This window comes from Eriocheir sinensis, unplaced genomic scaffold, assembly GCF_024679095.1.
Source record: "Eriocheir sinensis breed Jianghai 21 unplaced genomic scaffold, ASM2467909v1 Scaffold22, whole genome shotgun sequence".
Taxonomy (NCBI): Eukaryota; Metazoa; Arthropoda; class Malacostraca; order Decapoda; family Varunidae; genus Eriocheir; species Eriocheir sinensis.
Window position 1 is genome coordinate 1,270,431 of NW_026111521.1, and position 14,437 is coordinate 1,284,867.

The window sequence follows — 14,437 nt, forward strand, 5'->3', positions numbered from 1 at the left end:
GAAGCTATATATATATATATATAGAGATAGAGAGAGAGAGAGAGAGAGAGAGAGAGAGAGAGAGAGAGAGAGAGAGAGAGAGAGAGAGAGAGAGAGAGAGAGAGAGAGATTGTTTAATCTGCATTAATCCTATTGTCCAAAGTCTGTCTAACTGTTCTTAACCAAACGGCATCAAACAACCACCCAAGCGCTGCTGTATCCCTACCCTGGCGAATATTTTAGGTGTAGGAAGTGACGGTTGTTTAATTTTAATGTAAACAATTATGTCTGTCGCGAACGTACATAAAATCAGACAACGGTTCGCCGCTCAAAGTTGACTGAACACTGCTGAGCCCATGTCCATCACTGAATCTATAGACTTTATAGGCGTATCAGCGCGTGCTGGTTGTGTGTTACCGGAACCCGTTTTCTATTCCCATTTTCATGACTGGCATTGATCAACGCGTTGGGTCATTGAGTGAGGGTGGGAGACATTTGGGTGACACGGGTAATCGTTCAACTGTCTTCCCAAAGAACGTAAACACACCAGCAGATCCTTCAACACACCTCTTGTCTACGTTTGGGTGAGATAGGCTTCTCTCACCGCAAGGCCTCTTTTTCTTTCATTATGAGAAGAGGGGCAGCCAGCCTGTCCTGCGCCCCGCCTCTGTCTACGTGGTCAGGGTAACAGATTGGTCTCGAGGGCAAAATCTATCTAAGAACTTGATCATATTGAGCGAGGTGGGAATAAGAGAGGAAGAACATGCTGGCTGTGGAAACAGAATCTTCACGCCCTGGTGTAAGACCACGTGAAGATAACAATGCGCTGTGTGTGTGTGTTTGTTTGTTTGTGTGTGTGTGTGTGTGTGTGTGTGTGTGTGTGTTGTTCCTGCTGCTCCTAAAAAGAGTGCAGAGTGGCCGAAAGAATTTCGGGAAGAGAGGTGTCCTGATACCCTCCTCTTGAAAGAAGCTATATATATATATATATATAGAGAGAGAGAGAGAGAGAGAGAGAGAGAGAGAGAGAGAGAGAGAGAGAGAGAGAGAGAGAGAGAGAGAGAGAGAGAGAGAGAGAGAGAGAGAGAGAGAGAGAGATTGTTTAATCTGCATTAATCCTATTGTCCAAAGTCTGAACCGTTCTTAACCAAACGGCATCAAACAACCACCCAAGCGCTGCTGTATCCCTACCTTGGCGAATATTTTAGGTGTAGGAAGTGACGGTTGTTTAATTTTAAAGTAAACAATTATGTCTGTCGCCAACGTACATAAAATCACACAACGGTACGCCGCTCAAAGTTGACTGAACACTGCTGAGCCCATGGCCATCACTGAATCTAAAGACTTTATAGGCGTATCAGCGCGTGCTGGCTGCCTTGTGTTACCGGAACCCGTTTTCTATTCCATTTTTCATGACTGGCATTGATCAACGCGTTGGGTCATTGAGCCCTGGCGGGAGACATTTCTCAGGGGTGACACGGGTAATCGTTCAACTGTCTTCCCCAAAAGAACGTAAACACACCAGCAGATCCTTCAACACACCTCTTGTCTACGTTTGGGTGAGATAGGCTTCTCTCACCGCAAGGCCTCTTTTCCTTTCATTAGCGCGAGGCGAGGGGGCAGGCCAGCAGACCCCCGCGCCCCGCCTCTTGTCTACGTGGTCAGGGTAACAGATTGGTCTCGAGGGCAAAATCTATCTAAGAACTTGATCATATTGAGCGAGGTGGGAATAAGAGAGTGGAAGAACATGCTGGCCGTGCTGACTCGAATCTTCACGCCCTGGTGTATGAGTGGACGACCACGTGAAGATAACAACTGCTTTGCCTGTGTGTGTGTGTGTGTGTGTGTGTGTGTGTGTGTGTGTAATTAATAGACCGTGCATTCCTTCCTCCAGCTGTCTTGAAGGAGCGCCTGGCTGAGCATCTGGTGCATTATTTTTTATATATTCATTTTGCGAGGTGAGTGAGTGTACGTCTGAAGGCGTCTTAGGCGGAGAGCGAGAAACTTGAACGTAACTCTCGTGTTTATGGCAGAGGAACACATATTTACTGTGTAGCTAATGATCACGAGCAGGAAGGATACTCTCTCTGTTTTGTTCTCGGAGTATATCACTCTAATCCTTTTATTTTCTTCCTAAATTTGTATCTTTCAAGTCTTATTTTCATGTTCTTTTCACCTCCAGCATTACCGCGATCACTACCACCACCACCACCACGGCTATCACCACCACCATCGACACCACGAGACCCTCCCCCACCGCCTCACCTCCAACCAAACCAACATCTGTTTTTCTTATTACTTTTTCAACGTGGGTTTCTATTTTTTTGCTCTCTTCTCGTTTCGGCAATACCCTCCTCTTTACCTGTTGTATATTTCCTCTATACTTCCATTCTAAGCTTCTTGGCAATACCTGCTTAACCCTAGTGTCCCTTTCAAGGATGTTTTTAATGCAAAATTCCAAAGCTATTACTTATTTTGGTTTCTTCCTCTCATTCATAATGAATATTAAACATCTTCAAAAACAATATAATAGCTACATCTTCCACTTCTCAACCCTTCCCTCTCATCAGTACATGACAGAGTGCTCAGACTGTCCCTCATGTTTACCTTCTCTTCCCACCCGACTACTCCCTTCTCTTGCGTCCTCTTGATTCTCTTTTCTCTCACACTTGTCGTCCTAAAGTTAAAGCGTTGATGACTTAATATTATGGACTTATCATTTGAAGGGGATCTTGATGAGAAAGAGGAGTCAAGGGAAAGAAAACGGAAGTGTGATATATATATATATATATATATATATATATATATATATATATATATATATATATATATATATATATATATATATATATATATATATATATATATATATATATATATATATATATATATATAGTGAAAAAAAGCTCAAGCTCCTTTCCTTTCTCGCTCATTGTCTGCCTCTCGGAGTAATTCTAAAACTTAAAGCCCCGAATAAATTACTTATTCATTACGCCCCAAAACTTTCCAATAATTAATACAACACTTATGTTTTAATTACATAGGCATCACTCTTCAATTTTTCTTCCTTCTCCGGGTAAAAAAAAAGAACCTAAATTATGGGAAGAGATGGTAATAAATTAATGTGAGGCGGGCGTGGGCGGCGTGTGGCGAGGCGGCGCGGCGCGGGGAGCGATGCGTGGCCCGGGGAGGTGCGGGTGGTGGGGGTGGAGGAGATTGAAGATATGAACAGATAGAGGAAAAAGAAAAATGGGAGAGATGAATAAATGGACGGGAAAACACGCATTAACATAGATAAGTAAATACAGATAATATTGGCTCAACAAATGAAAAACAGAGAAAAGGCAAAAGCGACCAAGTGGAATAGCATAAGCAACACCAAAACTAACAAAACACACAAATGGAGGCGAACAACCCCCCCCCAAAAAAAAAAAATAATCACAATCTAGAAAAATAAATATATTCCGAAATAATGTAAAAAGCAACAACCACAACCACGACGCACAGTTCCACGCCACACAACGCCACACCATACCACACCACACCACACTACATAAAGCCCCGCTCCGCCATACCACACCACACCACACCACACCACGCCACGCCACGCCACGCCCTACCCCAACAAAGTAATGTATACGCCAGCAGGCACCATAATCTGTGTCTGCGGCAGAGACCAGCACCCAAACCTTTCTTGAGGCGAGTTTGAGTTGAAAGTTTTGAGGGAGAGGCAGATGAGGAGGAGGAGGAGGAGGAGGAGGAGGAGGAGAAAACAAAGATGAAGATGAGGAAGGAGGAACGAAAAGGAGGATGAACCCGAAAAGGAGGAAGTTTTTTTTTTTTGGGGGGGGGGTGAAGGCTTTTCTTTCCTTCCCTACTTTCTACCCCGCACTCACTCACTTACTCTCTCTCTCTCTCTCTCTCTAACCAATACTCTGTCGTGGCTCCGCAGAAGGCATGCCGCATGCCTAGCGCAGCCAAGCTCATGTACCCACTCGTATAGCCGAGAGACTAAAAAGGAACTTCGCATTTTCGTTGCCTTGTGTGAATACCGCCGGGATCTGTTACAAAGACACACGGCACACAGTTTTACCCAGATAACACCACGCAACACCTGAGAGACGAACACATCACCATCACGAGGAAGGTTTTTACCAGGTCTAGTCGAGCGATAACAGCAAGCTAAAGCCCGGGTCACACATAGCCGAATCGCTTCTGAATCCAGCCCAAATGTCATTCGGGATATTCGGGCATGTTCAGGGCAAATTTTAAGGTCATTTGTCGAGTTCAGAATCGGTTTGCATTCGGAAATATGTTTCGAATGCAAACCGAATGCAGACCAACCCCGAACAGAATGCAAACCAAATGCGTTCCGAACTTACACCGAATTCCGAAATTCAAAATTTAAGTTTTTTTCTTTACCGAATGCAAACCGAATGCAAATCGAATGTAAACCGAATGCATACAGAATGCAAACCGAATACAAATCGAATCCAGTACGAATCGAAATTTGGGTATATATACCGGTATGTCAATTCTAGAAAACCCCAGAAAACGCGGATTGATTTATTTGTTGAGCATGCAATCATGGGTCCGCCACAACAACGGTCATACGGCGACCAAACACGGAAGAAAGTCACACTCCTTTATCTGGAAACACAAAGGAAATAATACATTTTTACATCTTCCAGCCCAGAAGAGCACGGAAACGTCAGTAGCCGCGTGTTCCTGGCGTGGCTCGGAGCAGACAAGAACCTGATCAAAAATGAAATATCTAGCTCAATAGCCACGCGTCATCGAGAGCTTCTATCACTGACAGCCGAGTATTGAGGTATATACAACACGTCGGCGCCATCCACTCCAACGCCCGTCCAAAAGAGCGTGGCGTGAGTTACGGTACGAGGGTAAAGCTTGAGGCCACTGATAAAGGCAGCAGCAGCAACATAAGCATTATAACGATTATATTCCAGACTCCGGCGGGTCTTGGGGACGTCGTGATCAGCTCTGCAAAAAAGGAAAAGCAGCAGTAAAGGTTATTTATTTTCACGACGAAGGCAGTGTTGAAAGTTGGTTGTGGCAGTAGTAGTAGTAGTAGTAGTAGTAGTTGTTGGTGGTGGTGGTGGTGTTTTTGTTTTTGTTGTTGTTGTTGTTGGTGGTGGTGGTGGTGTTGTAGTAGTAGTATTGGTAGTAGTTTCCGTTGTTTTCTCTTGTTACTGCACGTGAGATATGACTGAAAGGCGTTGCAGAGAAGGCAAGCGTATACACACGCGGTCTGTAAGCGAATATGTACTCTAGGGGATGGAGGTGGACGGAACGGGACCCGTCGGGAAGGAAGACTGGGCTAAAAGGAGGGAAAGGGAAGGAAAGCGGTGCTGGAAAGTTACTAAAGTGAGGGGAAGGGGGTTGAGTGGGCACTGGCATGGGAGGGGGGCGGGAAGAGGCACTTAAAGGTCGCGTTGAAAGGGTGAGGGGAAAGGAGGCGTGGTGGAAACGAGGAGGGAAAGGGAGTCTTGTGGGGGAGCGCACGAGGGGACGCTAAGGGTTGAGGGGTACACAGAGTTTCTGAAAGAGGCAGGTTTTGCGTTGTGGATATTTGCATTTTGTGAAAGAGAGCGATGGTGGTGTCGCGAGCAGGGGTGAGAGGAGGAGGGGGGGTGGGGGGGGCGAGGGGCTGAGGGGCGGCGTTGTTATGGTAATGGTGGTCGTGGTGGTGGTGGTATTTTTGGGTTGTTGTTGTTGAACTTTCCCTCCATTATAACTTCCCAACATAACTTTGCAACAACACTCTGCTCCTGCTGATTAAAACTTGCTGACGTCACAATGTCTTCTTTAAAAGCGAAAGAAATCAAACGACAAGTAATTACAGTTTAATTAGTGTGTGCCAGCACCTTGGAGGAACGATTCTCAAATAAACCAACCCACAAGACTGCTAATCCCCTTCACGAATACATTAAGTTGCTGCCACGAATAATCGGCTTAATTACAGTGAGAAGGAATATTGTTTGTTCTGGCGTCCTGGGTGCAGCTGAGCACAAGCTACCCGCGTTCTACCTTAATTAAAAAAACGTTATTAGTCAACCAGAACAGAAAACGGAGCTGTAGTTTTTTTTATGGATGCTGTAGTCGGGAGTATGAAAATATAAACAAATTCGACTGATGTTGACCCTGATGTTGACCCTCGTCTCCTTAAAAACAGACAAGCAATGAAAAAAATGACGTAAAAATCTGATTGTTTGATTTTGTAAACTTGTAAACTTAAGGAGAAGCATCCTCGTCTCGCCGTGTAGTGATTTTTAGTCAACGGCCCCGCCCGCCTCTCTCTCTCTCTCTCTCTCTCTCTCTCTCTCTCTCTCTCTCTCTCTCTCTCGTACTGATCGTCGCCGCTCTCCTCCACCTGCGTCCCCTCGCCCTCCCTTTCTCCCTGTCACACCAAGAGATGAGAAACAAATGTGCGTGTCGTTTCCATTTCCCTTCTCTTGTTCGTGTCCAAAATGTTGTGTTGGCCTCGCATTCCTCGCACCCTCCTCGCCCTTCCTTAGTGGCAGTTGTTTCTCCCTTTTAGTAGTTCTTTCTGACGGCACAGTGGGTCTCACTTACACTGGGATACTACTGTTTTTTTTTTTCCCCGTCTGTCAATTGTCCAACTCCTTTCTCCCCAAAGCACGAATGAGGTGAGATTTTTTTTTTTTTTTACGTTACTGTTGGATCCGGTTATTGCGTGCGGACCGCACTGATGGGGACCTAATTACTTTTTTTTCATCTATTTGTCATCAGGAAAAAGGCTTAAAAGCGACAGCGGATATCCAGCCTTTTGAGAGTGTGTTTACGCTGTTGTTTTTCTTGTTGTCTTCCTTCGTTTTTTTTTTTTTTTGTCCTTTCTGAAAGTTAAAAAAGATGCGAAAGCTATTCCAAGAACCTCCCAATTTTGCAGGAAAGCGTAACACACAGGAGACGAATAGTTTTCCTTACTCTTTTTCAAGCTACAGGATGGAAAAATATTCGGTCCGATCTGAGACGCCTTTCATGTTAGCCGAGGAACATTATACAAAAAATATCAGAGTTTTCGCTGCTTTCCCAACCGGATGTTCTTTCTGCTCTGTTCTCATTTTCTAGTATCTCTCTCTCTCTCTCTAAATAGATAAATAAATAAATAAATAAATAAATATAATTAAAAAATAATAATACACACCAATAATCATATGAAAAGGCAAAAACATTTTCACAACAATTAAAATAATCACGAGGAGGAAAAAAAAAAAAAATCAATAGTTATTACACTACACAGCAACAATAAACAAAGGTGCAGGTGTGCATGGCTCAGGCGTTGCCATAAACAAGGAAAACTTAGCTTAGGCGACGCATAACTCCGCGAGCCTCAAGGAATGAAAAGATAAAGCATATTACGCGGGACTCGCCATGAATTCAAAGTCCAAAAAAAAAATCTTCAGGATGCAAATTTCATGCTGATGAGATCACGGAAATAAATCGACAGTTTTGCGCCTTATGTGCGGTGGTGAGGGTGATGCACGGCGCCATTCAGGGCCGTTACCGCCCTCAACTCAGCGATGCGGGAATCTAAATCACCCCCTTTGATGCATTACACTAAAAACCGCACACACTTACCTGCAGATGAATGTTCCACTCCATCAAGCAAGACTCCTCTCGCCCGCATCCCGTGCTGAAGAAACCGAGAGGGAGGGAGGGAGAACGTCTTACCACCACACGTGCGCCACACACCTGCTGATGAAAACGGTAGTTAATTGAGAAGGCCCAAGACCAAAGAGTATGTTAAAGAAAGGTTACCACTACACCTAGTCACGTAACTATATGCTAAGTCCAAGTCCAGAATATTGTTTAATTTTATGTAACATGAATAGTGACTTTGATGGCTTTTAAGATATTTGTCTGTCTGTCTGTCTGTCTGTCTGTCTGTCTGTGTCTGTCTGTTTGTCTGTCCGGATGCTCAGCGGCTCCTGGATTTCCGCCTCGATTTCTTCCCTCGCGTCTTCCCATTTTACTCGCTGTGCACGTACAAAGGGGCTCAGGGAATACGGTTATACTATGTTTCTTTTTACCAGCCACGTTAGCGAATGTTAGTTTGTCTGTTTGTCTGATACTCTGTTTGTCTGCCTGTCTGCGTGTGTGCCCGGCGGCTGGCAGGATTCCGTTAAATCGGCGGCCTCTAGTTCCTTCCTTTCCTTGGTCCTTTCCCCTCTTCTCCTGCCTCTCCCATCCCTCCTGCTCATTTATAACTGTCGTCCTTGCAGCCCCGGGCACTAAGGCTGTATTTGGCTGCCGGACTTATCACAGGGACCCCATCTGCATAGAAAGGCGCCATTATTCAGCCAGTTAACCCGAGAGTCCTGCCTTGCCTCTGCCCCCTACCGCCCCTCTTCGTCTCCCTTCACCAGCCCGCTTGCCCCCTCAGTGCCGGCCTCATTTCTCCCCACAACCCCTCTCTGCATGATCTTTTTTCCTCCTTTTCTAAGATTCGTATTATTTAGCAAAGGAAATAATAGAGAAAAAAGCCTATCAAGCGTGGATGACTGATGATCATTGCAGCGAGTACGCGTATATTTCACGTGTGTTTCAGGCGAGAGGATCAACGTGTTTGTTTCATGTATGATTAGTGGAGCTTCAACGCTTCAATCGTGTCGCGCGCCTTGGCTCATGAATTCGTCAAGCCGCGTTGATGAAATATCGATGCTGGCGTGAATCCTGTTTTGTTACGTGGGATAACATTCAGGAGTGTTCGTTGGTTCCTTTTATCGAAGATGATCTGTTTTCTTCTCGTGAATCTGACAAGCCGCAAAGATGAAATATCAAAGGCGACGTAAATTCTATTATTTAGGAATGAAATATTGAGGCTCTTTAAGTTTATTTTGCTCCTTTCTGCATGGCATCAGGTCTCTATACAGGTCATTTGCATATTTCTACATGTATTGGACAGTGCGCCTGATTCATGGTTGTGGTAAAAAGTGGTTGTGTTAACTCCTGAGCCGAAGTAAGCTGAAACGCGTTTGATATGGAATGAAGTCAACTGAGAGGAGTTCCCTTCACCCACCAGGAAGTGTTCAACAATGCCAAAGAACTTCCAGTGATAAATGTCAACTGCGTGATGAACAAAATCCATCCACATGAAACAGTTATTTTTTTTTTAATTTTATGGTAGAACTAATGTTATGCTCTTTCTCTGTGTGTGTGTGTGTGTGTGTGTGTGTGTGTGTGTGTGTGTGTGTGTGTGTTTTAGAGAAAACGCTTGAGTGCTACTAAAAATGTTATGCACTGACTCATTCCTAAATTAATAATGCAACTACTGCTATCACTATCGAATAAATCTTGCAGCTCTAGCGACTAAGTCTTCAACGCTCTTGACCCTTTCAAGATGTAAAGTCTCTCAAGAAACAAAGAAACGAACAAAAAGACCATATTTTGCTGCTTAGTTCCTTACCGTGTAGGATCCTGGGGCTGTGCGTTTGTTTAAGCATCAAGTTATAATGTTTATCTGGGAATGATATCAACTGAAGAAGCAAAAAAAGATCTTTGCTAACTGTAAAATCATAAAGTAAGTTACATTATCTGTCTTCCTTCTATCTGAAACTATTATGAATCTAGGGAACAAAATGAAATTTTACTGAACTACAAAAGGGGTGTGGGAACGGAGGAATGGGTATTGAAATTAAGGGTATTGATGATTACTTAGAAAGGGAAAGTTGGTGGCATACGCTTGTGGTCGTGGCAACGGTGTTCAGCCGTTTCATTGACCCTTGAGCATGTTATGTATGGGTAAGAACCCAGAGCTACAGAGCAAGTGTAACATCCGGATTATCACAGTTTATCTTCCCCAGGTACCCATTTATCGACCAGCTCAAAAGGGAGGATGAACAGCGAGCAGACTGGGCTGCGGTCGACCATCAGGCCCCATCAAGAAAGCCTACCGGCGCCATAGGCAGCATTACTCAGGGAACATATGCCAGTTTGTACGCACCATTACAGTTCATACTCACATCAGAAAACAAATATTCGCGTATGATGATTACTCTAAATAGAAACCGATTGACATTATTTCGGGAACATGCCTTCGGTTGTGAGTACTAATTGGAACGGTGCGTACAAACTGGCAAACATGCTTTTGTGTTGGTGTAAGCCTTGTGGAACACCTGAATATCTAAAGCCTGAAATAAAGTGTTGGTCATACATCTGGCGCAGCAAAGCAATAACAAGCTCGGCCTGTCTCATTTTGTTAAGCTTGCTATGTAATTTAAAATGCCTTGAAGGAAGGTAATTTTATAGATTTAGTAGTGTGAAAATTTTCCTCCGAGATTCTCAACTTTTCAATTACCTCGTTTGCGGTTTTATGTCCATCCCCCCTTCTTTTTTGAGCCTTGAATATCGTCACTTCTTGCAGTAAACTGTTTCTTACTGCCTCCCTTTTAAAACATCTGAATATCATGTTTTCTCTATTTTATAACCTTTGTTACACATCCACTGACGCATGGATGTATACAAATACTATTTCTAATAAAGATAAATAATGAAACACACACACACACACACACACACACACACACACACACACACACACACACACACACTACCCGTATGATGAACAACCAAGCCAACACACACTCATAATACTCACGCATCAGTTCTGGAGCTTTCGCGTGTTCCCTGCAGCGTCTTCGGCCGCCCACACCTCCACCGGCCAGCTGCTAGGGTGTGTGTGTGTGTCTCTGTAGCGCATGGCGACAAACAAACAAAAAATTAACAACTGAAAAAGTGACAATGTATAATAATTGAGGAAGGAGAGAGAGAGAGAGAGAGAGAGAGAGAGAGAGAGAGAGAGAGAGAGAGAGAGAGAGAGAGAGAGAGAGAGAGAGAGAGAGAGAGAGAGAGAGAGAATATTAACTAAACAAACTTCTAGTAAAATATTCATACATAAGAAAATGAACAAAAAAGAATTATAATGGAAACGTGACATGGAGAAGAAAACATTAAACAAGCAAAAAATGACATGAAAGTAAAAATATCGTAAAAGTATGAAAACAAACAAACAAAAACCTTATAAAAAATACACGACCAAAAAACAATTAATTATTTGTGGTTGGGAATGGAAACTGGAGAGGTGGGCGGCGGTGGTGGTGGGGATGGCGATGTGGTGTGGGCGGCGGTGGTGATGGCGGAGGTAGTGGCGATGCTAGTGGTGTGCTACTTGGGTTTGCAAGGCCTTGGGAACGAGACTTGAGCCTCATGATTGCAAGTTCTTCACGCGGGCAATACAATCATGACAAACCAAGTGGCGTAGTTCATGCATTGTGGACGACCTAACCAACGACCTTCTCATGTTTCCAGCGTCCAAGGCGAACTAGACCTTTTGCCTGGCAGGACTCAACATTCGTTAGCACATCCACAGTTGTTACAGAGTTCTTAGGGCAGTTTTCAGACATTCAGATATCAGGCTTCTCACTTTTCACGTGCACCTGAAAGTCTCAACTAATAACACAGTAAAGGAGTTGTACTGTATAGGTTAATTGTACAAGAAATGTTCAACAAAGGGAGGAAGAGGATGCCTGCCGGTCACTCCCAAAACAGTATATAGATATGAGAATGTAAAGAAAAATAAACTGCCATATCAATATAATTATCACTTATTAACATATCACCAACAACTATTTTATACAATGGAATCAGCAGAAATGATTGAGAAATTTTAAATAAGATCATATGATCAAGAGTCTCCACATATCATCATCAGCCGGGGCCAAACTGTGTGTAGTACTTTTAACACTAAAGGATAGCAAAAGAAGAAAATCCATCACACCATGAAGCGTGTGACCCCCGGCCAGGCGTACAGTGTACAGGAGACGGCAGGGTCCCACTAACACGACAATAATACCAAAGGCCCATTGCTGCCACGTCATGGGCTGCACAGAGACTCCCTCAAGTGAAGCTGCTATTTTTGGGATGTGGACACTGATAGTGTTGGCACTCTGACAGCAATGTAGGAGTGGCTGCCCTTGGAACTCCAGGAATATGCAGGGGAACATTGGAGGTCATAATATTTTCCTTTAATTACTAGCAGTTGAACTGTTAAAGGAAATAAGTTTCCTCAGAACCAGGGTGGACTGCGTCATTCTGGACAGCAGGCACTCTGCCCTTTCATTAAGCTGAATGCTAACATGAGATGGTAACAGCTAAAATGGACCTTGCCACAAGTTCTCTCATTGGAACAAGTGTCGACAGTAAATTACATCACAGTCCGCTGGAGAGGAAGACACGAACACGAGAATTAAATAACTATATGTAATATATAGCACATACAGAAAAAAAGGTCAGAATGCGGACTTTACCTTTTCTGATGCCAGGCTATGAGAAGCTTGTCGAGAACGTGGACCCAAGTTTGGCACAACACCCCAGCTCTGAAGCGCTGAGAAGACAAAGCCTTGACCGGAAACGCCGTGATCAAAGGTTCTTGGAGGAGTATTAGCTATAAATGTATGAAAAGAGGCAACAAATAATGATATTCATTATTTATTTAGAAAATACTTACACACGAAAAGTATGACTGACAGAAAAAAGTATGACAGCAGATAATCGCAGCAGAGATCAGCGTTTTTTTCAGCGTCGGAGGTAGAGGCCGTGCCATCGTGTCCCCTTGGGGTGGACCTATACAGACATGCAAGCAGACAAACCACAGTGTGTGTGTGTGTGTGTGTGTGTGTGTGTGTGTGTGTGTGTGTGTGTGTGTGTGTGTGTGTGTCTGTGTGTGTGTGTCTGTGTGTGTCTCTGTGTGTGTCTCTGTGTGTGTCTCTGTCTGTCTCTGTGTGTGTGTGTGTGTGTGTGTGTGTGTGTGTGTGTGTGTGTGTGTGTGTGTGTGTGTGTGTGTGTCTGTCTGTTTGTCTGTGTGTGTGTCTGTGTGTGTCTGTCTGTCTGTCTGTCTGTGTGTGTGTGTGTGTGTGTGTGTGTGTGTGTGTGTGTGTGTGTGTGTGTGTATCTCTCTCTCTCTCTCTCTCTCAAGAGGAAAGGGGATTCAATGAGCAACAATTACCATATATGTTCGCAAACTTACTCCTAATGAATAAGTGATTCTTATTATCAACATACAATATGCACGTCAGATCAACCAAATGCTGCCCCGTTTACTGTGAATCAAACAGGGACACACTATATAGTTAAGAGGCATTTTTTTCGTCTCTCATATCTGGGTCAAGAGCGTGAGACTGGTTATACAGCGTGGCGTGTGGGCGCCGTGACGGCCCCTGTGTCGCCGACACACCTCAGTGAACGTGACAGTAACGGAGAGTTATACATCTGATAAGGTTATGATATGTACACTGCTTCAGTTAGTCACTACCCACATGCTGTCCTGAAAATCACCAGCCAACCCAGACTCTAGATTCTCTCTCAAAAGAGAGGATCAAAGATGAGCTTCGGGGGGGCAGCATGAGCCCAGAAAGATGGCGCCACTATAAACACTTGTCTGCGTCATAACGGATTGGGGCCGACCATCAGGACCCACCAAGAAAGGAGGGTGCGTCACATCTCCTACGACACATTTCCTACACGTCACATCTGCAAATTTAGAAGTCCTCCGAGTAGTGTCATATTTCCTACAGGGATACAATACATCTACACACAAAAATCTATTCAGTCACAATTCCTACAGGGCTCCAGTCACATTTCCTACAGGTCATATTTCCTACACCATGACAGCCAGCGTGCTCTGGAACTTCGGTGCAGCATTTTCCTATGAGCAATGGTTCTTCTGCCCTGCCGACACGATGGCACCTGTGCAGATTGCATAGATATTCTTGTGACAACAGCAGATAATAACAGCCCTGCAAGATGCCCTATTTGTAGACTACCCTTCATGACAGGCTTGAGATATTCATTTAAAGATTCCTTTTTAAAGTAATGTGTTCCAAAAATCAAATTTCAACTTTTTTTACAGTTTAGTTTTGTTTCACTTTTGGACATTCTACGTACTCGCAGAACTGTAGGAGATATGACAGCATAACTGTAGGAGCTACGCCGGATGCACTGATTTGTGCAGGAAATACGCTGGGCACTCAGTTTTTGTGCAGGAATTGTGCCGTACTCATGTTTTTGTGTAGGAAATATGACGGACTATGTATAAGAAATGTGACAATACTCCATTTTTTGTACTTGTGTAGGAAATGTGACTACGCCCCTAAGAAAGTCTACCGGCGCTATACGCTGAAACGGGAAAAAAATTGTACCAGAGTCCAGATCAGGCAATCGACCAACGGTTTTTGCAGGGATTCCACGGAGTTGCAAGAGATCCCAGAATGCCTCGCAATTCAGTGAATTAAATGCCTTCTTGAGATCGACATAGCCTCCAACATCCCCTCTGAAAACTCACGTCGGCGCTTCACCAGTAGTACGCGAAACACATGGATACGGTCAGTTGTCGAATTCCCAGGCGTGAACCCGGACTGCT

The 14,437-nt window shown here is 44.1% G+C and overlaps 1 long non-coding RNA gene across 4 annotated transcripts in view; it reads right to left on the reverse strand.

Annotated features, from left to right (window-relative positions):
• LOC126990893 (uncharacterized) overlaps positions 1-14,437 on the reverse strand; it is a 32,029-nt gene that overhangs the window by 12,845 nt on the left and 4,747 nt on the right. For 3 of the 4 annotated variants that reach the window (XR_007744890.1, XR_007744893.1, XR_007744892.1), the window contains exons 2-4: positions 12,327-12,463; positions 10,619-10,709; positions 7,600-7,713 (exon numbers count right to left, since the gene is read on the reverse strand). This is a non-coding gene — a long non-coding RNA (uncharacterized LOC126990893). Of the gene's footprint in view, positions 1-7,599; positions 7,717-10,618; positions 10,710-12,326; positions 12,464-14,437 lie in introns of all 4 variants that reach the window. The other variant, XR_007744891.1, reaches the window with a different exon arrangement.